General features: G+C 43.4%; 1 long non-coding RNA gene across 1 annotated transcript in view; it reads right to left on the reverse strand.

The window, feature by feature from the left end:
- Positions 1–24887, reverse strand: part of LOC130707683 (uncharacterized) — a 47088-nt gene that overhangs the window by 17485 nt on the left and 4716 nt on the right. The window contains exons 2-3 of the long non-coding RNA XR_009007692.1: positions 20680–20761; positions 20262–20374 (exon numbers count right to left, since the gene is read on the reverse strand). This is a non-coding gene — a long non-coding RNA (uncharacterized LOC130707683). The remainder of the gene's footprint in view (positions 1–20261; positions 20375–20679; positions 20762–24887) is intronic.

The raw sequence follows: 24887 nt of genomic DNA on the forward strand, positions 1-24887 counted from the left end.
CCGAGGAAAGGGAGAGCTTTTTGGAGAAGGTGGCGTGAGGAGGTGGCCTTCTGGAGTCCTCTGACAAAGACTTGCAGGTGGGGAGAGGGGGTGGGGTGGAGGAAGGCATCGCCTCACTCCTGGCAGTCCTGGCTCCATCCAGGGAAGAGGCTGGCCAGCGGACAGGGGCCTCATGGCACTGAATTGGACCCGGCCGGTTGGCACTGGATTTGTGCAAGTGAGATGCAGGATTACAAAGGAAGGGAATGAAGTATCTGGGATGAGAAAAGTCCTAGGAATCCTGCAGAATGGAATGCAGTAAGTGCCTCAGTGCCTGGTGTCCTAGCACAGGTTGCACCCCAAATCCAAAGTCTGGTGTCCTCGTGGTCACCAGCCAAGTGGAACTGACCCACTTCCCTGTCAGTCTCTCTTCCTCAATTTGAGACTCCCTGGCAACAAGGACCACCAAGACTGGTACCTGGTCTCCATCTTGGTGTTAGAACCTCACACAGCACCTGGTAGAAGCCAGACAGACTGGCTGACTCAGATGGCGAGAGAGAGGGAGCTGGGCAGGAAGGTGAGAGCAGCGAACAAATTATGCCAACAAATTAGTGTCTGTTAGTAATGGGTAACTTTAACGAATCATGTCAATACAAAATATTCTACTGTAATCCTAGTTACATGTGTATGTATATATCTATAATTACATACATACATATATATATATACATACATATGTGTGTGTGTGCATATATATATATATATATATATGTATGTATGTATGTATATATATATATGACAAAGTGATTAACTTATGCTATTTCTTAGTCTATTTTTTTGCCCAAATCTTAACTGCTGTTTTGGAGTAGTTTCTTTATTAGGCTTTATAATTTTTATGGGAGTAAATGCTGCAAACCCTGTGGTGGAGATTTGGAATTTTTGCACACCCACTGCATCATCGACTGTTTGTACTCCTAGCAACTGTGACCCAGTTTCCTTTTATGAACATCAATTTGCCCTAATTTGCTTGTTGGAACCATCAACCAGAATGACATCCTCTCCCCTGGCTGAAGGGTTGGGGCTATCATCAAGGCCAGACAAACTAACTTCTCTCTCTTTGGGAACTTGGTGTCAGGCAGAGTGATACAAGGAAAGAAATAAATTATTAGATTTTTGTTAAAAAGAATATCAACTTTATACTTCTCACACAAAATAATTCATAATATTTAAAAAAAAGAGTGACACCACATCACTCCTGAGCCTGCAGGGGAATTGTTAGGACTGTGAGAGCCAAAATCACAGACAGGGAATGAGGGTGCCAGTGACTCAAGTGCTGTGACTCAGCTCTGTACCGTGGAGAGATCGAGGGGCCGGGAACATGGCCACCCTCCCTTTCTTTCACCTTCCTCCTGCCGAAAACTTTGTGATATAAGCCAACAAAGGCTTAGTCACTGATTATTACATGGAGATAGAGAAAGTCATAGAAGGACTTGTCTATATCTAGACAAGTTATAATCCTTGTCTTTTGTATTCTTTCCTACCACATCAGGCGTGATGAATATACGTATTATACAATTTAATACAACAAACCCACCATGTAGGGTCTATTATGCACATTTCAGAATATAATTGGGGAAATAAGTCACAGGAAGGCCACAATTCCCTAGCCAAATTCTGACATGAGTGTAGCACACCACAGAAATAATTCTGTCGGTGGATGAAGTTGTTTGGCCATTGGGGTTATCTTATAGCCCATAGGGGGTCTTTGTAGATACAATGAGCTAAGTAAGCATTTATCCATAAAACCCAAACATATTAGGCACAAAACAACAAAACAAAAACACCAGGTTTTATTAACTATTGGGTAGTTAATAGGAAATTAACTAACCAGTACCCAGAGATTAATACTGAAGGCAACACCACACATTGGGCTGCATACTGAACTTATGATTCACAAGAATGAATGTCCTCATGTCTGTTATATCTCATAAGGAACAGGAGGATAGAGTAACTGCTGGGCATGGGGGTAATATATGGGCTGGCCCTCTGATGTGCCACTGTCCCCTTGTCAGCTGCTCATATCAGAGTCCTGGCGGGGGGATCATATTTGAAGGCTGGGCCTGAGGGAGTGGCACCTTCAGAAATACCAGGCCTATTTCCTTAAGTGATAAGAAATATTCAGGGACTTCCCTGGTGGCACAGTGGTTAAGAATCCACCTGCCAATGCAGGGGACACAGGTTTGATCCCTGATCCGGGAAGATCTCACATGTCGCAGAGCAACTAAGCCCACATGCCACAACTACTGAAGCCCATGCGCTCTAGGGCCCATGAGCCACAACAAGAGAAGCCACTGCAATGAGAAGCCCGCACACCGCAACGAAGAGTAGCCCCTGCTCGCCACAACTAGAGAAAGCCTGCGCAGCAATGAAGAGCCAATGCCGCCAAACAATAAATTAAAAAAAAAAAAAAAGAAATATTCAGAACCTTTGGTCCATTCATCCTTATGGAAGTGCCTGTCAGGTAAGTCCTGGGTTCCTATTGTTTACTAATCCAGACTCTCCAGCCTTCCCTGTGCACCTGTAAACTCCAGATAGCCACATACATTAGCCAGACTCAGTTTCTGTTGCTTGCAACCAAACACCTGCTTCCTAGGGGCCCCAAATTAGAACTAAATAAACAAACCATCTGGCTACCAATGGAGGCAACAGTCACCTTCAGCATATACTGTAATCTTGAATAGGTGGAACATTTAAGTCTCTAGAACACCCTTCTTTCAATCAAGAACCATCGAATGAGCACCCACTATGTTCAGCAATCCATGACAACCATTTTCAGAGAAACAGACAATAAAAAACCATTTTGTCCTGTACTACCTGCCCTGTTCTTAAACATTTCCTTCCGGTTACAGGGCCCACAGGAGCTGTTGGCACAGATTATGTTTCAGTCAGTTTTCCTGCAATTTAGTATTAAATAATTCCCTAAAACATGCTAAGTAGGGCAACATGCTGCTTTGATTGTTGTTACCCTCTTGTTGCAAGATTTTGGAACATATTTTCTTGGAGGCTGAGTTGAGCAAACACAGACTACCTAAGGGGTTAGTGTGGGAAGCACAGAATTGAAGTGTTTCTAGAGGGGAAAAAAGTAATACACGTTTGAGCATTTCAGTCTAACAAAATGGAGCACAGTGGAAAGGTACAGGTTTTTCACGTTTTTAGTGACTATCATAATATTAGCGTCTTTTTCTTGAGTGCTCACTCACTATATACCTGCAGCTATTTTAGGTTCTTTTTATTTGTTATTTCATTTAATCCTCGCTGGTAAAGAAGCAACTCAGAGTGACTGAGATGTGTCCAGTGGCGCTGAGACGCTGAGTAGGACAAGCAGGGATTTAAATTCAGGTCTTTCTCCATAAGAGAACAGACTGATGGTTGCCAAGGAGGAGTGGTTTAGGGGAGGGATGGAATGGGAGGCTGGGGGTGAGCAGATGTGAGCTTTCATATATAGAATGGGTAAACAACATAGTCCTACTGTATAGCACAGAGAACTATAGTCAATATCCTATGATAAACCATAATGGAAAAGAATCTTTAAAAAAAAGGATGTACATGTATATATAACTGAATCGCCTTACTGTATCGCAGAAATTAACACAACACTGTAAATCAACTATATTTCAATTTAAAAATTGAAAATAAAGTAAATAAATAAATAAATAAATTCAGGTCTTTCTGATTCCAAAGCCTAGGGCTTTCCCAGCCTCCCTAGATAATCCTTATAATAAGTGACTTTTTGAGATATGCGGTACCTCCAATTTGGTTTCATACAACCCTCTCTTTTTATAAATGAGAACAGTGAGGCCAGGGGGTTCTTGACCAGCATCAGAATAAAGACTAGAACTTGGTGCCGTGAACCCCAAACCATTTCCCTTCCCATGACCTCTCCCTACAAGAAACCCTCCCTAAATCCATCACGGTGTTTATTAGCTTATTAGTCCTTGTTATTCCAATCTTACAAATAACAAAACTCATATGAGGCACGCGTGAACTCCCGTTCCTCTTTCCTTCTCCCCTATGTTTCTATCTTTTCAGCGTCTCCTTATTTGAATCACCTCCCAGTTCCTCCTGCCCTTTCACCAGAGCAGCTGTAGCAGGCCCGTTTTGGAGACTGGAGTCATTCGGGAGTGACCAGGGCAGTGGGAAAGCCAGAGAGAAGCCGAGCAGGATTGGTTTCAAGGACAAAGGAACAGCTGTTTCCTGGTACTTGAGGTGGCCACTGCCAGACTGGCGAGGGCAGAGCAGGCCCTGGGGAGCGAGAGGGCGCAGACGTCTGGCTGCAACTCTGCAGCAGCCAGCAAGACTGGAGCCTGACAAGGCTTAACTGTCCCTCTAGCGCTGTGGATGGGATGAACAGGTGTTCTGACAGCTGATTGGGCAGCTAGGCTCCTAACAGGGACATGGGGTGGAGTCAACTGGGCAGGGAGTGGAGGTATTTATTCCTAGATGGATAGGAACACTTGACCTGCAGCCAGAGGCTGGCAGCATGACGAGGGGCAATGCTACTCAAAGAGTGGTCCTTACTTGAAGAGTATCAGCATCTCCTGGGAGTCTGTCAATATGCAAATTACCAGGACCCACCACAGACCTGCTTTTTAACAAGATCTCCAGAGGATCCCCATGCACATTAAAGTTTGAGAAATGCTGGTTGAGAACAGCAGTTCTCCAAGCGTGTTTCACAAATCAGCAGCGGCAGCAGCTGAGAATTTGTGAGAGGCACATTGTCATGCCCCATTCCCAGACTCTGAGGATGGGACTCAGCAAACCATCTGAGTGAGCCATCCAGGTAGCTCTGAGAGGCACATTAAATTTTGAGCAGCACTGATTCAGGGTATAGCTTATGCATTCTGGAACAAGGCAGTTTGGACGGATCTCCAGAAAGCTGTCCTGATTGCCGCTGGAAGAAAGTCCCAGGACACTGGCTCTAGACAGTTGTATCTCCTGCTGTTCCAGTCTCCTGACACACACTTACCCACAAAGATCAGATCCAAAATTTGTGCTTCCCTAGCTGACTCCGAGATTCCCAAATTTCACACCTGAGCTGGTTGGAGGTCACTGAATCAAGTAATTGGTCAATCCAAACTAGTGTAACCTATTCAGGCAAGCTAGACCCTAAAAGAAAACAGATAAGCCAAGATAGGTAATCCAGCTGGGGTCTCCCTGTCCTTAAGAAGCAGATATGACCAGTTAGAACTTCAGTCCTTGACCCGTAGAAATCCAGGTTCCTCTCCCAAGATTTCTGAGTGTTCCTGAAAAGTCTATAATCACAGCATCCCCCCCAGGTTCAAGTTTCTGTAGCTGAATCAGGTCAGCAGATGGATAACCTCACTCACCCTTGCATGCAGCCCCCTGAACCCCACAGCATGAACCTGGACGAGGGATCCAGTGCATTGGTGGTGTCTGTGGATTTAAAAAAAAAAAAAAAAACTCCCATTGGAAGTAGCAGACTTTCCAAAGGTCCTGGGAAAGGGGGTGTAGGTCTCAGAAATGCAAATCATTTCTGAGTAACATCATCCCCATTCTTAAAAGCCTCAGAACATACCATGATGCCCTGACACTCTCTCCTACCTCTTTTCACCCCCCTCCTATCTTCTCTCTGCTCCTCTCTTCTCCCCCACTGCCCCCACCCCATCACCAAATTGCTACTTATTTATAATGCAGAGAAATTTGTCTCTTGACTCTCATTGAAGTATGCCCTCATTATCTCATCTTCTATACCGAGCATATTAATTAAATATTAATTAAATAAATTTAATTATTTATTTATTAAATAAAATAAATTTTGTTTATTTCCTAAATAAAATATTTTCTTTCCTAAGAGTAATTCCAGTGTCAACTAAACCAGACAGACAGACAGATGAATAGCACGAGTTTTTGCTCCACTAAAGCACACAGTCCTTCCGCCTTCCCGTTCTCTCCTTTGAAGAGTCTTGATCGTCTCTTTTTGTCCCATTTTCTTAATCTAACTCTGAGATCACTTCTCTCATTTATAATAATTCTGGTTATTTTCTCTCCTTCCTTTGTCTGAGACCTCTTTCTTAGCTCTTCTATTTCATTACCCACATCACAGCCCAGAGTTATACAACTTTCATCTGTGAATCCTTTCCATGGCAGCTAGCAGCTTTATACAAAAGCCAAAATCTGGATATTCTTAGTGTAAAGGCTGGGGTTCCCTTCTAACATCGGGGGGCTTAGGAATCCCAAGTGGAAGGGAACTCTGTCCGCAATTCCCACCCTCCTTTTCATTCCCCACACCAGCCTCCTAGCTTAGGACCCTCACTATCCTTTCCTCGACTATTACAACAGCATCGTTAATGATGTCCCCGATTTGGTCCCTACCCCACCCTCCACCTCCAGGTCCCCATTGACAGTCAGCCTCGTGGTCTCAAATCTTCAGTGGCTCCCAGTGGCTTATAGAACAACACTAACCTTCCCCCAGCTCAAGTCTCCTACTGAAATAAGAACGGAGTAGCAGAAGGAAGATGGGAAAAACAGAAAGCTGGACAGAGGAAGGGACAGCACTGATGTCTCAGCATGGAGGGAAGAAGAGGCAGAGCTGGTATCCACAGAGGACAATAGAACTCAGGGTGCCAGCCATAAAGGTGACCCACAGGAGAAGGGTTTGAGATACCTGGGGCCACCTTGGCAGTCACTGAGTCAGCTCAGGAATCAGACCTCTGGGTATTCTTATTATAAAAAAATCTGGAATAAGAGAATAAGTGGGGATAGATGTTGGACATGGGGTATGTAGAAAAATGGGCCAGGTCAAAGGCCAGTTTGCCAAGGGAATTTAATCTGCACTCTCTAATGCAATGACTCCATTTTGTCTTGTTATACTCCCTTGAGACAAAGAGCTATATGAATGGCCAGCTTTGGGACCTTATTTCCAGAATAAACTCCACTTGGTTCACTCCTTCACCTGAACATAGTGTAAAGGTTTTATTTAGCAACCATATTTGTGCCTCTTTCTTTTGGTTATCTACCTGTGGCCTGTGCTTCGGGACCCATGCTGCCCCAGACAGAAAGCTCTCCAAGGTCAGGTGCTCTGCCTTATGGGTTAAATTGCTGTGTGTGGCCCTGTTTCAGCCCATGAACTGTACAGCATCATTTAGATTTTACTAATGAAGGGCTGGGAGCAGCCAAAGGAACCATCTGAGGGGCTGCGAAGATGCTAGTTAAGAAGAGCCTTTGGCCACCTACAGTGAGAAATCATTATTTTTCGTGTGTTTAAGGACAAATCTAAGTCCAGGGAAAATCTGGTGAGTGGAATATTGAAAAGCACGGATGAGATGGAGAGAAAGTCACAGCTATTTGTCCGGGAGGTGATGGGGCGAAACTGTGGTTATTTCAATGATGGAAGGAAGGAAAACATTGCCCAGGGAGACTGGTAAGGAGGACAGGTGTTCTGCAGGTGGGAGCAAGCATGGACCAGGTTTGGATTCAGAGAGACTTGGATTTGAATCCCAACTCTTGTTATTTTCCCGAGTTTTGTCTAGCTCCATTTATGTAATCTTAGTTTCCTCATCTGTGAAATGGGAATCCAAGCCCCTGTCCCAAAGATTTGTGGGAAGATTAAAATGGGACAACAGGCATGAAAGTAACAAGTGTCTGGTCCACATCAAAAAGTGCTGTTTCCTTTCTTCCCTCCCTCCTTCCTTCCTCCTTCCCTGCCCCCATTCCATTAAACCAGCTCCTAGAAGGCAGTGCACTGGCAATGAAATAAGACCACATTCGTCCTCCCCCAGAAGCATGTCACCAACAAACTGACAAAGATTTGAGGACTTCTAAATAATCCTATAGGAGCTATCCAGGGTGAAAAGAGAAATCGCTGAGAAACCAATTTCATCCTCAGCTTCTGAGGGATTATTCCAAGCAGTGGTGAGGAATAAGTATATAAAGATGACTGGCATTACAATAGCCCCATTCATCCACCAACATTTTCAAAGTCGCTCAGAAATTTTTCCAAAATCACATTTCATCCCTCTCCCAAGAAACAAGCATTTTGCTCATCTGTGAAATGATATCTCCACCATTCCCCCTGTAAGAAACATGGCATCCACTGTGCTGCCTCAGAGATGCCACAGGGAACAACATTCACAGGGATGTGGAGAGGGTCAGAAGAGGTAGGACACGATGACTTGCCTGGGATCTAGCCAGGATGTCAGAAGTAACCATTCAAAACTTTGGCAATGGCTGTAGTGTTACATGCAACAAGTCCCCAAACAGACAGGGCACCCTGTGTGGTACTTCCATCCCCTGACTTCCAGATGCTTCTCCCCCACAGAGCTGAGCTGAGATGTGAGCCTTAAGAGCTCTCTTGTGGACCATTTGCTTCACTTCACTTTTCTGTGGGCATCTAGGTTGAGAGCAGCCTGCTGATGACCCCGTGTAGGCAGAGAAACAACTTCGCTGGCAGGAAAAACACAATGTCTGCATTTGGCAAAACACAGACTCCCAGCGGGTACTTCAAGGAGTTCCTCTGTGACTCAGAGAGGAGAATGTCACCTCCTGAGTCACCAATGCTGCCCCAGCCAGCTGGCTCTGCCTCTCTCCAAAATCTCCTCCTCCGACCCTGACAAGCCCTTCAGTGAGACCACCACCAGAGGCCACCAGGAGATGCTGAGCTGGTGTTGACAGACGCAGAGGAGTACTTCTGACTATCCTAATTCAGTGAAATGATTGGGACTAACCTAGAAGGATACATTCCTTTTTGTTGGCATAATACATTTTGATTAAGAGATCCATCCAAGTTAGAGTCTGTCATACAGAGTGAAGTAAGTCAGAAAGAGAAAAACAAATACAGTATGCTAACACATATATATGGAATCTAAGGGGAAAAAAAAATGGTCATGAAGAACCTGGTGGCAAGACGGGAATAAAGACACAGACCTACTAGAGAATGGACTTGAGGATATGGGGAGGGGGAAGGGTAAGATGTGACAGGGTGAGAGAGTGGCATGGACTTATATACACTACTAAATGTAAAATAGATAGCTAGTGGGAAGCAGTCACATAGCACAGGGAGATCAGCTCGGTGCTTTGTGACCACCTAGAGGGGTGGGATAGGGAGGGTGGGAGGGAGGGAGATGCAAGAGGGAAGAGATATGGGAACATATGTATATGTATAACTGATTCACTTTGTTATAAAGCAGAAACTAACACATCATTGTAAAGCAATTATACTCCAATAAAGATGTTAAAAAAAAAAAAAGAGATCCATCCAGAGCAGGCTTGAAATTGTCCTCTAGCAAACAGGGTCATTTTGGCAAAAAAGAAAAGTGGACAAAGGACCCCTCCTGCAGTGGGAGCCCTGGTCTGTGTGCCTTCTGGTCTGACTGCTCCAGACAGAGCAGGGCATGACCAAACATCTAAGACAGCCCAGCCGGTTAAACGCTGAACAGTACCACCATGTGGGAATGACAGAGACCCAGAATAAGTGCATGAGGGAAACCGCAGACAAACTGGAACTTAGTGCAGGAAAAGAGGCTCTTGGTTAAACTATTTTAACTTTCAGCTGGACTTGTGGCTTTTGATTTATTAACCCGTATGCAGCGTGTGTTTATGGAGTGCCAGGAAACACCAGGCAGAGAGAACACGGTATGGCAGAAAGAGAACAAGCTTTGAAACCTCAGTCTGGCCTCCCTCTCCTTCAGTCTTCTCATCAGTAAAATGGGGATAATACCATATCTAGCATGTAGGGTTGATGTCAGGATTAAACATTATTGTGGACTACATTACTGGCCTCATTCTTCATTTCTCCCTCATGCTTTGCCATGTGAGTTTGAAACACCCCCTCCCTACCCACCACCCCCTCCCCTTGACTCCCCACCCCTTGACTTTGGGTTTGGCCATGTCACTTGCTTTGACAGATTGAATGAGGTGAACATGACAGTGTACCAACTCCTATCATAGGTCATGGAGGCCCTGCGTGTTTCCACTTGGCCTCTTGTCCCTCTATCATAGCCAAGAGAGGAGCATGCCTTGGCTGGACTTCTGGTCCCAGGAGGATGAGAGACACATGGAGCAGAGCCACCCCAATGACCAGAGCCTGGAAAAGAGCCATCCTGGTTAACTCACAGACCTTCAACAAGAAAAACCACTTAACCAAGCCCAGCCCCGCTCAACTTAGATCAGCAAAACCCTAGACAATATGAACAAGAATAAATGATTGACTTTGGGTTTTGTTTGTTCTTCTTTCTCTAGTTGTTTTAGGTGTAAGGTTAGGTTGTTTATTTGAGATTTTTCTTGTTTCCTGAGGTAAGATTGTATTGCTGTAAACTTCCTCAGAAGCAACCTAAATGTCCATTGATAGAAGAATGGATAAAGAGCATGTGGTACATATATACAATGGAATATTACTCAGCCATAAAAAAGAATGAAATAATGCCATTTGCAGCAACATGTATGGACCTAGAGATTATCATACTAAGTGAAGTAAGTCAGACAAAGACAAATATCATATGATATCACTCATAATCTAATCTTAAAAATGATATAAACAAACTTATTTACAAAGCAAAAACAAACTCACAGACTTCAAAAACAAACTTATGGTTACCAAAGGGAAAAGGTGAGGGGGAGGGGTAAATTAGGAGTTTGGGAGTAACATTACACACTACTATATATAAACTAGATAATCAATAAGGACTACTGAGTATCACAGGGAACTCTACTCAATATTCTGTAATGAGCTACATGGGAAAAGAATCTGAAAAAGAATGGATATATGTATATGTATAAATGAATCACTTTGCTGTACACCTGAAACTAACACAACACAGTAAATCAAGTATACTCCAATATAAAATAAAAGTTAAAGTAAATAAATAAATAACATCCCTGAACCAGGAAAAAAAAAAAAAAAGAAAGAATAAATGATTGAGGTTTTCTTAAGCTATTGAGCCTTAGGATGGTTTGTTATACAGCATTACTATTGCAATAGCTAACCGATACACTTGTATCTATAAACACACACTCATAAAGCATCTCCCATAGAACCAACTGTATAGTGGATGCTCAATAAATAGTAATTTCCTTCCTTTTCCCTACTACGTTTCAAACACTGTGCTGTACAGTGGGAATACAGAGAAAAATAAACCTCAGAGGAACTTCCGGGTTGGTGGAAAAAGAACTATAAGACATCAGTTCAAGTCCTAGGTCCCTCGTAAAAAAATTAACAGAGGCCATGGAAAAGAAAAGCAATGAGCAAATTTCTTCTCTTCCTCAATTTTTCCCTAAAATATGATAAAATTGATGTTCTCCCAAAACAGATTTCTATTTCCTGAGACCACGTCTATCAGATATTTTTATGACTTTAGAAAGAAAGACTCCTTCAAGACAAAGAGAGTTTTTGGGTTGTGCCTATTCTTTGCCTTATATTAAGTTTCTGATGGAGACTCCTCGAGAAGCAGCCTGGTTTTGGTGGGGTCAGAGAATGTTGCAAATCCAGCTGACTTGAGCTTGAAGCAGAAAAGGCCTTCAAGGGAGATAAAAGGGCTTTTTTCTTTATCAATGTTGAAGAAAGTAGTTCAAAACTGGACCTATTTTTCTGAAGACAAAAGCATACTCTCTGCAGCTGCTTACCCTCATGAAAGGAAACAGTTCTTGATAGGGACTTTGTCTGCTGTGAAAGAATCAAATCCACTAGCAGGTAAAGCACGAAGATATTAGGGATTTTATCTCTAACCATGTAATACCTGTCATTGAACGTTCATCCAGTAATGGGACAGCCCAAGAATACCCTTCCGTGTCCTTAAATCTCTCCTGTCAGGGAAGATTTAAGGATTGTTCCTATGCTTTACCCCTTTGAAATGACCATTCAATGGTTTGCTGTGAGAATAGCCTCGGCCTGACAGAGAATTATTGGCTTTTTACTTGTCAGCTCCGAGGAAATGGCTATGTGATAACTGGCAGCCGAGGCAGCTGGCAGACAAAAGGGCACTGAGATGTGAAGCTTAGAGTCCACAGGGAACGCTGTTGTCCAGAATACACTCCTGCCTCTGCTCCAGTGATGGCTGGCCACCTCCAGGAGAGGGACTTGGCTTCGGAGAAAGGACTCAAAGATGTGTTTGCATGACCAGACTCAGTTCAGGAAAAGTCAGAGCCGTGGACAACATTTACCTGTCACTCTGACGAACAGAGAATTCCCTTCCAGCCATATGGCTCTGCCCGTGTCATCCTTCTTATACTATGGACTACATAACACTCTCCCCTATGTCAGTTACCTGAAGCTTTGCTATTTATATCACCCCCATGTGATTTATCATGTTACATATTAGACCACATGAAACTGCAGCTATTTGATTAGTTTGATCGACCAAAACTTCAATTTCAAGAAAAGTGTTAATTTCTTGTTAGGTTTTTTTTTAATATATATATTTATTTATTTATTTATTTTTGGTTGTGTTGGGTTTTCGTTGCTCCGTGCAGGCTTTCTCTAGTTGCAGCAAGCGGGGGATATTCTTCGTTGTGGTACTCAGGCTTCTCATTGCGGTGGCTTCTCTTGTGGCGGAGCAGGGGCTCTAGGTGCGTGGGCTTCAGTAGTTGCAGCACGTGGGCTCAGTAGTTGTGGCTCACGGGCTCTAGAGCGCAGGCTCAGTAGTTGTGGCGCACGGGCTTAGTTGCTCCTCACAGGCTTAGTTGCTCCGCAGCATGTGGGATCTTCCCAGACCAGGGCTCGAACCTGTGTCCCCTGCGTTGGCAGGCGGATTCTCAACCACTGCACCACCAGGGAAGCCCTTGTCAGGTTTTTTACACACAGGAAAATTCAAACTTCTTTATACACAGCTCTATAAGTTTTGGCAAATGCACATAGTCAATAACCACACCCACGATCAAGATATAAGACATTGCCGGAACCCCAAAAATTCCCTGATGCCCCTTTGTAGTCAGTCCCCTCCCACCACACCCAGCCCCTCGCAACCACTGATCAGTTTGCCATCCCTATAGATCTGCCTTCTTTAGCCATAGGGATGGAATCATAGCATAGGCAGCCTTCTTTGACTTAGCATCATACACTTGAGATGCACCCATGTCATTGCAGATATCAGCAGTTTGTTCCTATTTATTGATGAGCAGAATTCCAATGTATGGATTCACCACATTTTTTATTCCTTCACCAGTGAACAGGCAATTGGGTTGTTTCCAGTTTGGGGTGGTTATTAATAAAGCCACTATAAACATTTGCAAACAGGTTTTTGCGTGGGTGAATATTTTCATTCCTCTTAGGTAAATACCTAGCAGGGGCCACTGGGTGGTAAAATAAGTGTACTTAACTTTCTAAGAAATTGCTGAACTATTTTCCAAAGTGATTGTTCCACTTTGCATTCCCAGCAGAAGCTTCTGAGGGTACCAGTCCCACATCGTCGCCAACCTTGGTCAGACGGGCGGGGACTGGGGATGGTCAGCCATTCTAACGGGTATTGGAGTGGCAGCTGATTGTGACTTCAATTTACATTTCCCTAATAACTACTAATGCTGAACATCTTTTCATGTGCTCATTTTCTACCCATATGTTTTCCTTGGTGAAGTATCTGCTCAGGTCTTTTGCCCATTTTTTTTTTTAAACTGGGTTATTTGCTTTCTTATTTTAAATTGTTACAGTCCTTTATTCAAGGTCTTTATTCATAAAGTTAATACCAGAATACTAGTCCCTTATCAGATATTAGTTTTGCAAATATTTTCTCCAAGATTGTCTTGTCTTTTCATTTCCTTAAAAACAGTGTCTTTGGGGAATTCCCTGGCGGTCCAGTTGCTAGAACTCCACACTTTCACTGCTGAGGGCCTGGGTTCGATCCCTGATTGGAGAACTAAGATCACACAAGCCCCACAAGCCACATGGCATGGCCAAAAACAAAAACAAACAAACAAACAGAAAAGAGTGTCTTTTGAAGAGCGTAAGTTTTTGATTCTGATGAAGTCCAATGTATCATTTCTTTTCTTCTATGGTTCATGCTTTTTGTGTCCTATATAAATCTTTGCCTAACCCTGGGTCACAAAGGTTTTCTCCTATGTCTTCATCTAGAAGTTTTATAGTTTTAGGTTTTACAATTACTATGATTCATCTTAGTTAATTTTTGCATAGGGTGCAATGTATGGTTCAAAGTTCATTTTTTGGCATATAGATATCCAGTTTTTCCAGCATCATTTGTTGAAGAGGTCAGCCTTTCTCCATCTCACTTCCTTGACATCTTTGTCGAAACCAATTGACCATATATGTGTGGTCTATTTCTGGACTCTATTCTATTCCATTGATCTATGTGTCTATCCGTTTTCCAATACCACATGGTCTTGATTACTGTGGTTTTATAGTATGTCTCAAAATCAGGTGGTGGTAGTCCTCTAAATTTGTTTTCTGAGTGTTTTTTTTTTTTTTTCAGAATTGTTTTGGTATTCCAGTTCCTTTGCTTTTCCTTATGCATTTTAGAATCAGCTTGTCTATTTCTATGAATAAACCTGATGAGAGAGTGACTTACCCAAGCTCACACCATTCATATGCATTAAAGTCAGCTCAGTCTCAAATCATTGTTATGGATCCAAGTTCATGATTTGACAGTGGGCTCCACACAGAAGACTGAGGGAGAGCCTCATTATGGCAAGATCCTGCAGCGCTCACCAAAGGTCAAGAATTCTGGCTCTCAGTACATTCGGAAGAAAACTAACCCTTGTCTTCAGTCTCTTAGCCCCTGCCTGGCCTTATCAGAGCAGGGAGGATAATTGGATATTGTCTGGAACAAATCATACAGTCATAGACCCATTGTCTGGGGAGCCAAGGTGAAGCCCTGGCACCTCGTGGAGCCAGGATTCCCAGCTTTAATAAGCCCTGTGCTGTTGACAAGTCTACTGAAGCAAGTTTCTGTCATGCTTTCCTGGTTAGCACTCTCAGTCCCCACTGGTAAGGAATCCCAGCTCTGCACTCTCTTAGCTGGTGCTCAGACACCCTTCCCACCTGTTCCACTCCTCTCCACCATCTCTGCCACCCTGTCATTGGCTGGGGCTCTGAAGCAAAGAGTGCTAGGACAGAGCCCTGCTCCCTGTGCCTGGGTCTATCCCTATGGCTGGCAGCACCCACAGGCCTGTTCCTCTTACCTCTACCCACTTCGCAAATCAAGCCCAGCTTTATTCTTCCCCACTGGACAGCTTCTAAAAAACATCCCTTTGAACAACCCACTACCCCACAGCCAGGAGGCAGACTACAATAGCTGTTCATTTCAGAGCTGGGATTTGGAACCAGGTAAAACTGTGTTTGAATCTCAGGTCTGTATTTTGGGGCAAGATACTTAATTTTCTGAGTCTGTTTCCTCCTTTGTAAGACGTCCCACAGGGCTGCCAGGAGAACTCAAACGAAAGAAGGCATTTGAAGTGTCTGACACAATTGCAGGCACGTTCCTGGTGGTAATCAGCACTATGGTGGCCCCTCTACCCCAGACCACCATCCAGGTCTGCCCCCTTTCCCCACCAGCCCATTCTACTAAGAAGGCGGCCCTCCTACAGAACCCCACATTGTATCACCAGCTGCAATGTCTTCTCCAGCCAACCATGTGGAAACAAACTTGGAAATATTTGGCTGCAGAAAATTCAGCAAATCCTCCGTCACAAGAACAGCAAGTCTCTCCCCCGTAGATCCCTCATGCTGACTTGACTGAAGAAAAACGGGCATTTATTTTTCATGATCCAGAAAAAAAAAAAACCCTTTGGTACTTAGAGAAAGGGACTCAAGGCTAGTATCTGGCTCTATGGATAGCGTATTCACTTTTATGAATGGCCAGTGAGAGAGCTTGTCTCCATCCCTGGAGGACCTTAATGAGTGTTTAGTTCTCATTTTCTGACTTACAGCAGAGCCAGACAAGAAGCTCGCCTTCATTCCCAACAACGGTACCATTGACTTGTGAACAGAAAAGCTTAAGACTGTTTTCTGATGGTGGTGATGGCCATTGCCGGTCCACCCACTCTTTGGGCTCCCCATGACCAGAGATAGGCACTGATGAGGAGGTGGCCTGGGTCACAGATGGAAGCTGAGGCCAGGGATGTAGCACTGCACACCACACACAGGGACCATGCCTGCCCTCTTGGTGTGTTCCCACTGAGCTCTGACCACGTGACGACAAGTGTGCGTCCCACTTGCTGAAGCAACCAGGGTGGGTCGTTCTGCAGGGGAGGGGTCACTGGAAGACCTCAGGTGCCAGAAACAAAACTGAACCCAGAAGTCACAGCAGGGACAAAGCCGAAGCCTCAAAACTGCAAACACAGCCTGAAGGAGAGCACAGCCCCAGTCCCACAGGCATGCCCAGTGGCAGGTGGAACACATCTGCAGACATAGGTCTGGACTCTTCCCTCTCCGTACACCTGCTTCTGGTCCTCCATTCACGCCTGCCTGCTCTCCTCCTGCATGCCTCCCGCTGCCATGCTGTCTACCCTATTCACCCCCTTCTTAGAGTTCCCGATTCATTCCCCAAATGTTGATCAGCCTCCTCCCCACTTACAGCAAGTCTCACTTGCCACATCTAAGGGGCCACTACATGTCAGCCTTAGCTGAGGACACGCTGACCTCACATGCCCCACATCTTTACCCCCAGCACAGCCTGAGAAAGGCTAATTCCACCACTGGGAGGGTGCAGGTGGGATTACAAACCCCGGTCCAGGGCTGGCAAATATCTCCTAGATATGCCTCAACTCTCCCAAACTTTACATGCGACAGACATGATATTCTTTCCCCCTGGGCCAAAGTTAGTGGAGTTCAGCCTGAGTCCCAGATCAGGGTGAGAGCGTCAGTTTCAAAGCTGAAAGTCCCAAATCCCAGGAGACCCCCTCAGTCCCAGGTGACCACCAGGACAGTTGGTCATCTTAGCAGACAACATCACATCCAACGAGGCCTGTGCAAAAACCACCACCATGGAGTGAGCTGGGGGCTAAGGTAGGAAGCAGGACCAGAAGCTCTGCAGACAGTTCTAGAAACTGAACAGTCACTTCTTACATGAAGAACCCGTACTAGGCAGGATAGACTCCCTGGGGTAACAAACAGTCCCCAAGTCTCAGTGGCTTAAGGTGATAAAGGCTTATTCCTTGTTCACATCACAAAGAAGTGGAGGCTGGCAGGAGGGCCCCTGGTCCACATTCAGGGATGTGGGCCCCCCTCTGAGGAGAGGCTTGGCACCTTTTAGGGCAGAATCCCCCTGGGTCCTCTGTGCTCAGTCACAGACACAGAAGGGGAGAGGAGAAGAGAACTGTGCCAGGCCTGACAGTGGGCTTCGTGATGAAGCCTGGCTGGATCAAAGTCACATGGCGAAATCTAACCTTGGGGAGGCAGGAAAATACAGCTGATATAGCTGTGAGCCAAAGCAGAATGGGAAACGGGTCATTGGCTGGCTGTGCAGCTCTCCTCTGCCTACAGAACCCATTAGTCATAAAAGTAGGACCCTCATGGAGAACAGTCTTGAGGTTCCTTTAAAAAATGAAAATAGAGCTACCATATGATCCAGCAATCCCACTTCTGGGCATATATCCAGAGAAAAACATGATTTGAAAGCATGCGTGCACCCCAATGTTCATTGCAGCACTATTTACAGTAGCCCGGACATGGAAGCAACCTAAATGTCCATCAACAGAGGAATGGATAAAGAAGATATTGTACATATATACAATGGAATATTACTCAGCCATGAAAAGGAACAAAATAATCCCATTTGCTGCAACCTAGAGATTCTCATACTGAGTGAAGTAAGTCAGACAGAGAAAGACAAATATATGATATCACTTATATGTGGAATCTTAAAAAAGGCTACAAATGAACTTATCTACAAAGCTGAAATATTGTTACAGATGTAGAAAATAAACTTATAGTTACCGGGGGGTAAGGGTGGGGCAGGATAAATTGGAATATTGGGATTGACACATACACACTATTATATATAAAATAGATAACTAATAAGGACCTACTGTATAGCACAGGGAACTCTATTCAATATTCTGTAATGGCCTATGTGGGAAAAGAATGGATATATGTATTTGTATAACAGATTCACTTTGCTGTACACCTGAAACTAACACAACATTGTAAATCAGTTATACCCCAATAAAAAATTTTTTTTTTAAGTAGGACCCTCAGTGGTCAGAGGGTCCAAATGCCCCCCTTATCCTCCTTATCCTTTACGTACCTGGGCTAAAACATGAGACTATTGTGGGGTGGCAGGAAAAAAAGGAAGAGAACCCAACAACTCCACTCCTGGATGTATAGCCAAGAAAAATTAAAACATGTTCACACACAAACTTGAACACAAGTGTTCAACGCAGTATTATTCACAAGAGCCAAAAAGTAGAAACAACCCAAATGGTCATCAATGGACAAATGGATAAACAAAGTGTGGTATATTCATACAATGGAATATTATTCAACCATTAAAAAAGGAATGAGGTACTGATACATGCTGCAATAGGGATGAAATCTAGAAACATTCCGCTAAGTGAGAGAGGCCAGGCACAAAAGGGCAAATATTACATGATTCCACATATATGAAATGCCCTGGGTAGGGAAATCCGTGGAGGGGTACGTGGGAATGGAGAGTGACTGCTAATAGGTACAGGGTTTCTATTTGGGGTGACGAAAATGTTCTGGAATTAGGTAGTGGTGATGGTTTCATCACTTTTGAATATACTAAAAACCATTGAATTTTATTGGATGGATTTTATACTATGTGAATTATGTCTCAATAAAAAATAGAAAGAGAGAGAGAGAGAAAGAGAAGGAAAAGTTGCCGTTCTGCTCCCCACCCAGACCTTCCCACACCTGCCCTAGAGCTCCCTGCCATCCCCATTGGCCCCCTCCATAGGCCCCTGACACTGCCCTTGCCCCACAGCTGGTTGGTGGGTAGCAAGGGAACACATACACAGCAGTTGCCATGGTGACATGTGACAGGTCCAAGCCTCGTTTCTGCTCTTTGTCTCCAAAGCAGGTGGGCAGCTGTGTCCAGGACAGGCACAGATGCACTGATGGCACGTGGCATCATTGATCTTCATTTCTGCAGGGCACTGCCAGGGCACCGGGGTTTCTAACTGAACCATGGAACTTCTGGAAACAGTAGCCTAAAAGGTTTCTCTGCCATCTGGTCTTTTAATGACCCTGCAGCTCAAAATGCCAAGGCTTCCAGAGAAGCAGTCTGGACTAAAATGGTAGTTTTTCTTCCTGGGGCAGCTGCAGAAAGAAAGTTCTGAAGACACAGGCAATCTGAGATTCTTTCATTTCAGAAGAACTGCCCCTGAATAAGAACAACCCCTTCTTTTTGTGTGTGTGGTTTGCATATTTACTTATTTTTTTAAATTTTTTAAATTAATTTTTATTGGAGTATAGTTGATTTACAATGTTGTGTCATTTTCTGCTGTACAGCCAAGTGAATCAGTTATACATATACATATATCCACTCTTTTTTAGATTCTTTCCCCATATAGGTCATTACAGAGTATTGAGTAGGGTTCCCTGTGCTATACAGTAGGTTCTTATTAGTTATCTATTTCATATATAGTAGTTTGTATATGTCAGTCCCAATCTCCCAATTTATCCCTCCCTCCCTTTTCCCCTTGGTAACCAGAAGTTTGTTTTCTACATCTGTGACTCTATTTCTGTTTTGTAAATAAGTTCCTTTGTACTATTTTTTTAGATTTCACATGTAAGCGATATCATTTGTCTTTCTCTGTCTGACTTCACTTATTATGACAATCTCTAGGTCCATCTGTGTCATTGCAAATGACATTATTTCTTTCTTTTTTATGGCTGAGTAATATTCCATTGTATATATGTACCACATCTTCTTTATCCATTCCTCCGTCGATGGACATTTAGGTTGCTTCCATGACCTGGCTATGGTAAATAGTGCTGCAGTGAACATTGGGGTGTATGTATCTTTTTGAATTATGGTTTCCTCTGGATGTATGCCCAAGAGTGGGATTGCTGGATCATATGGTAGCTCTATTTTTAGTTTTTTGAGGAACCTCCATACTGTTCTCCATAACAACCCCTTATTTTTGATTCACCATCACATGACTCCTCACAGCAATTGTGTGGGGTAGGTGTTATTAGACCCATTTTACAGCCAAGGTGAGTGAGACACAAAGGGAAGAAGTCTGTTTAGGGTAAGCTGCTCACAAACAGTAGAGCTTGGTCTCAGATAACATTGGAGTCAAATGAATCTACACATTCTCAAGTACAAGCCCGTTACGTTACAAAGGAGAGAACTCACGTTTAGGAGGTTAAGCGTCTGGTCTGCAGTCACACAGCTGGACCCGTACTTTGGGTCTTGTGCCTCCCAGCACACTGCTCCAGTGGGGCCACCACAGCACTCTTGAGGAAAATCTGTGCCACAAACATGCCAATGAGCTCTGCAGTCATCATACTTGGAAAGCTTCCCTTGCTCAGAGGATAATCAGCCACCCTCTCCTCCGTACACCCAGGGCACATGGCACTTAGCAGATAGGACTCCAGCGGTCTCTCTATGTGTAAGCTGTCTTCACTAAACCAGGAGCCACCTGTGGGCAGGAACCATATCTTCTTTATTTTTCCATCTCCAAATCTAAAACAATGCCCCTATATGGTGTCATGTTGACGTCATTCATTCATTCACCCATCCATCCATTCACAAGTGTTAACTGAGCACTTACTATGTGCTGAGCTTTATTCAGGGCTGGCGAGGCTGTGGTGAACAAAACAACCCAGGTATTGGCCTTCGTGGGGCTTGTGGACCTGTGGGATGGGGCAAACAATAAACTAGTCAGTGAATGAATAGGTAAATAGATAATATCAAATGGTGATCAGTGCTTCATAGACAAAAAGAAGGAGAAAAAATAAGATAGGGATGGAAACGTGATATCTGAACTGAAACCTGAGTGATAAGAAGGATCCAGCCCTGCCAGAGCTTCTCGGGCAGAAGGAACCAAGGGTGCAGAGGGGGTGGTGTCTCCAAAAATGCAGAAAGATGACCAGGCAGCTGGAACACAGTAAACAAGGAGGAGAGTGATGCAAAACAAGGTCAGAAGGTAGGCAGGGGCAGATCGTGCTGAACTATGAAGGTCAAGGCAAGGAATCTGGAATTTCCTGGGAGTGATGAGAAGCCATGGGACAGGGGGTAAGCAAAGGAAGGTCCTGACGTGATTGACACCGTCAGAATATCCCCCTGACCACTGTGGGGAGAGAAGAGACTGTAGGAAGCGTACAGCTCATAGCTGCAGGAGCCACTGGAAGGGTTCCCTGCCCAAGGCGTGGTCCCTCAGCCAGGAGTTCCAGCTCAGCATCTCCAGGAACAGGACCACATGACAACACGTGCCAGCTGCAGTGATGCAACAGAAAGGACACCAAATCACCCAGGTTGCATTCTTGCCAAAATGTTGAACTTGAATCTAATCGTACGGAAACAACGAAACTGATCCAGGGTGATGGGCATTCTACAAAAGAGACGAACTGGACTGTTTTTAAAAAAACCCTCAAAATCCTGGAGGACAGCTCTAGAAAAAAGTGTGACTAAAAAGACATGACCACTAAATGCAGTGCATAGTTCTTGAATGGAGTCTGGAGGCGGTTTGAAGATCCCTGCAAAGAACATACCTGGGATTACAGGGGCTATTTAAATAAGGACTGTATATTACAAAATATTAATGTATCCATGATAAACTTGTTGAGGGTGACAACGATGTCGTGCTCATGTGGGAAAATGTCTTCATTTTTAGGAGATGCATGTTGAATTGCTGGGAGGTGAAACAGCAGGATGTCTCCAACTGACTTTAAAATGTTTCAGCCAAAAACAGGGAGTGAGAGAGAGACAGAGAATGAGAGACAGAGAGAGACAGAGGCACAGACAGAGACAGAGATAAGATAAATGTAGTTAAATGTTAATAATCAACCAATCGAAGTGAAGAGCAAACAGGTGTTAATCTTCCTGCTTGTCTATAGTTTGAATTTTTTAGAATAAAAAATTGGGAGGATGGGAAATAAGTAAACAAATGAATCAGTTGAGTGAACAAGAGAGATCTGAGGAGTTTCTTTCCTTAACAGCTCTATGACCAGGGTGTTCACATTGATTCTGATGTGGACAGTTCTGGAAGGATGGGGGCAGGACCAGAATGAAGGATCTTTCTTGGTCTTCTCCAGATTGCGGATATTTTTTTAATTTGGAAATTCCCAGAGCAGCAGGGACAAGGTGTGTAATGTTTTAGTGGCTGCTGCCATCTTGTGGATCTCAGAGTCGCAGAGGATGGAAGCCAAACCTTCAGGGTCACCTTATGCTAATGAGCTGCCCTCCTCCTCCTGGTGGCCAACTCGCTGGAGGTTAAAGGTTTAAGCACTTCTGTTAACTTCCTTCCAGAATGAGCACCAGTGAAACACAACCTCCATCCTTCAACCCCGGAGACCCAGCATCTTTTGCCCTTAAAATTACCAGGCCTAACAGAACTGTCATTGATTTGTGTGTGTGTGTGTGAGTGAAGCCATCTTTATTTTATTTTTTTTAACATCTTTATTAGAGTATAATTGCTTTACAATGGTGTGTTAGTTTCTGCTTTATAACAAAGTGAATCATTTATACATATACATATGTCCCCATATCTCTTCCCTCTTGCATCTCCCTTCCTCCCACCCGCCCTATCCCACCCCTCTAGGTGGTCACAAGGCACCTAGCTGATCTCCCTCTGCTATGCAGCTGCTTCCCACTAGCTATCTGTTTTACGTTTGGAAGTGTATATATGTCCATACCACTCTCTCACTTTGTCCCAGCTTACCCTTCCCCCTCCCCGTATCCTCAAGTCCATTCTCTAGTAGTTCTGCATCTTTATTCCCATCTTGTCCCTAAGTTCTTCTGACCATTTTTTTCTTTTATTTTCTATTTTTTTTTTAGTTTACATAAATATGTGTTAGCATACGGTATTTCTTTTTCTCTTTCTGACTTACTTCACTCTGTATGACAGTCTCTAGGTCCATCCACCTCACTACAAATAACTCAGTTTTGTTCCTTTTTAAGGCTGAGTAACATTCCATTGTATATATGTGCCACATCTTCTTTATCCATTCATCTGTTGATGGACACTTAAGTTGTTTCCATGTCCTGGCTATTGTAAATAGAGCTGCAATGAACATTGTGGTACATGACTCTTTTTGAATTATGGTTTTCTCAGGGTATATGCCCAGTAGTGGGATTGCTGCGTCATATAGTAGTTCTATTTTTAGTTTTTTAAGGAACCTCCATACTGTTCTCCATAGTGGCTGTATCAATTTACATTCCCACCAACTGTGCAAGAGGGTTCCCTTTTCTCCACACCTTCTCCAGCATTTATTGTTTGTAGATTTTTTGATGATGGCCATTCTGACCGGTGTAAAATGATATCTCATTGTGGTTTTGATTTCCATTTCTCTACTGATTAATGATGTTGAGCATTCTTTCATGTGTTTGTTGGCAATCTGTATATCTTCTTTGGAGAAATGTCTATTTAGGTCTTCTGCCCATATTTGGATTGGGTTATTTGTTTTTTGATATTGAGCTGCATGAGATGCTTATATGTTTTAGAGATTAATCCTTTGTCAGGTGCTTCATTTGCAAATATTTTCTCCCATTCTGAGGGTTGTCTTTTGGTCTTGTTTATGGTTTCCTTTGCTGTGCAAAAGCTGTTAAGTTTCATTAGGTCCCATTTGTTTATTTTTGTTTTTATTTCCATTTCTCTAGGAGGTGGGTCAAAAAGGATCTTGCTGTGATTTATGTCATAGAGTGTTCTGCCTATGTTTTCCTCTAAGAGTCTGATGGTGTCTGACCTTACATTTAGGTCTTTAATCCATTTTGAGTTTATTTTTGTGTATGGTGTTAGGGAGTGTTCTAATTTCATTCTTTTACATGTAGCTGTCCAGTTTTCCCAGTACCACTTATTGAAGAGGCTGTCTTTTCTCCACTGTATATTCTTGCCTCCTTTATCAAAGATGTGGTGACCATATGTGTGTGGGTTTATCTCTGGGCTTTCTATCCTGTTCCATTGATCTATATTTCTGTTTTTGTGCCAGTACCATACTGTCTTGATTACTGTAGCTTTGTACTATAGTCTGAAGTCAGGAAGCCTGATTCCTCCAGCTCCGTTTTTCTTTCTCAAGATTGCTTTGGCTATTCGGGGTCTTTTATGTTTCCACACAAATTGTGAAATTTTTTGTTCTAGTTCTGTGAAAAATGCCAGTAGTAGTTTGATAGGGATTGCATTAAATCTGTAGATTGCTTTGGGTAGTAGAGTCATTTTCACAATGTTGATTCCTCCAATCCAAGAACATGGTATATCTCTCCATCTATTTGTATCATCTTTAATTTCTTTCATCAGTGTCTTATAATTTTCTGCATACAGGTCTTTTGTCTCCTTAGGTAAGTTTATTCCTAGATATTTTATTCTTTTTGTTGCAATGGTAATTGGGAGTGTTTTCTTAATTTCACTTTCAGATTTTTCATCATTAGTGTAGAGGAATGCAAGAGATTTCTGTGCATTAATTTTGTATCCTGCTACTTTACCAAATTCATTGATTAGCTCTAGTAGTTTTCTGATAGTATCTTTAGGATTCTCTGGTATAGTATCATGTCATCTGCAAACAGTGACAGCTTTACTTCTGCTTTTCCAATTTGGATTCCTTTTATTTCTTTTTCTTCTCTGAGTGCTGTGGCTAAAACTTCCAAAACTATGCTGAATAATAGTGGTGAGAGTGGGCAACCTTGTCTTGTTCCTGATCTTAGTGGAAAGAGTTTCAGTTTTTCACCATTGAGGACGATGTTGGCTGTGGGTTTGTCATATATGGCCTTTATTACGTTGAGGAAAGTTCCCTCTATGCCTACTTTCTGGAGGGTTTTTATCATAAA

The sequence above is a fragment of the Balaenoptera acutorostrata genome, chromosome 3 (assembly GCF_949987535.1).
Source record: "Balaenoptera acutorostrata chromosome 3, mBalAcu1.1, whole genome shotgun sequence".
NCBI classification, from domain to species: Eukaryota; Metazoa; Chordata; class Mammalia; order Artiodactyla; family Balaenopteridae; genus Balaenoptera; species Balaenoptera acutorostrata.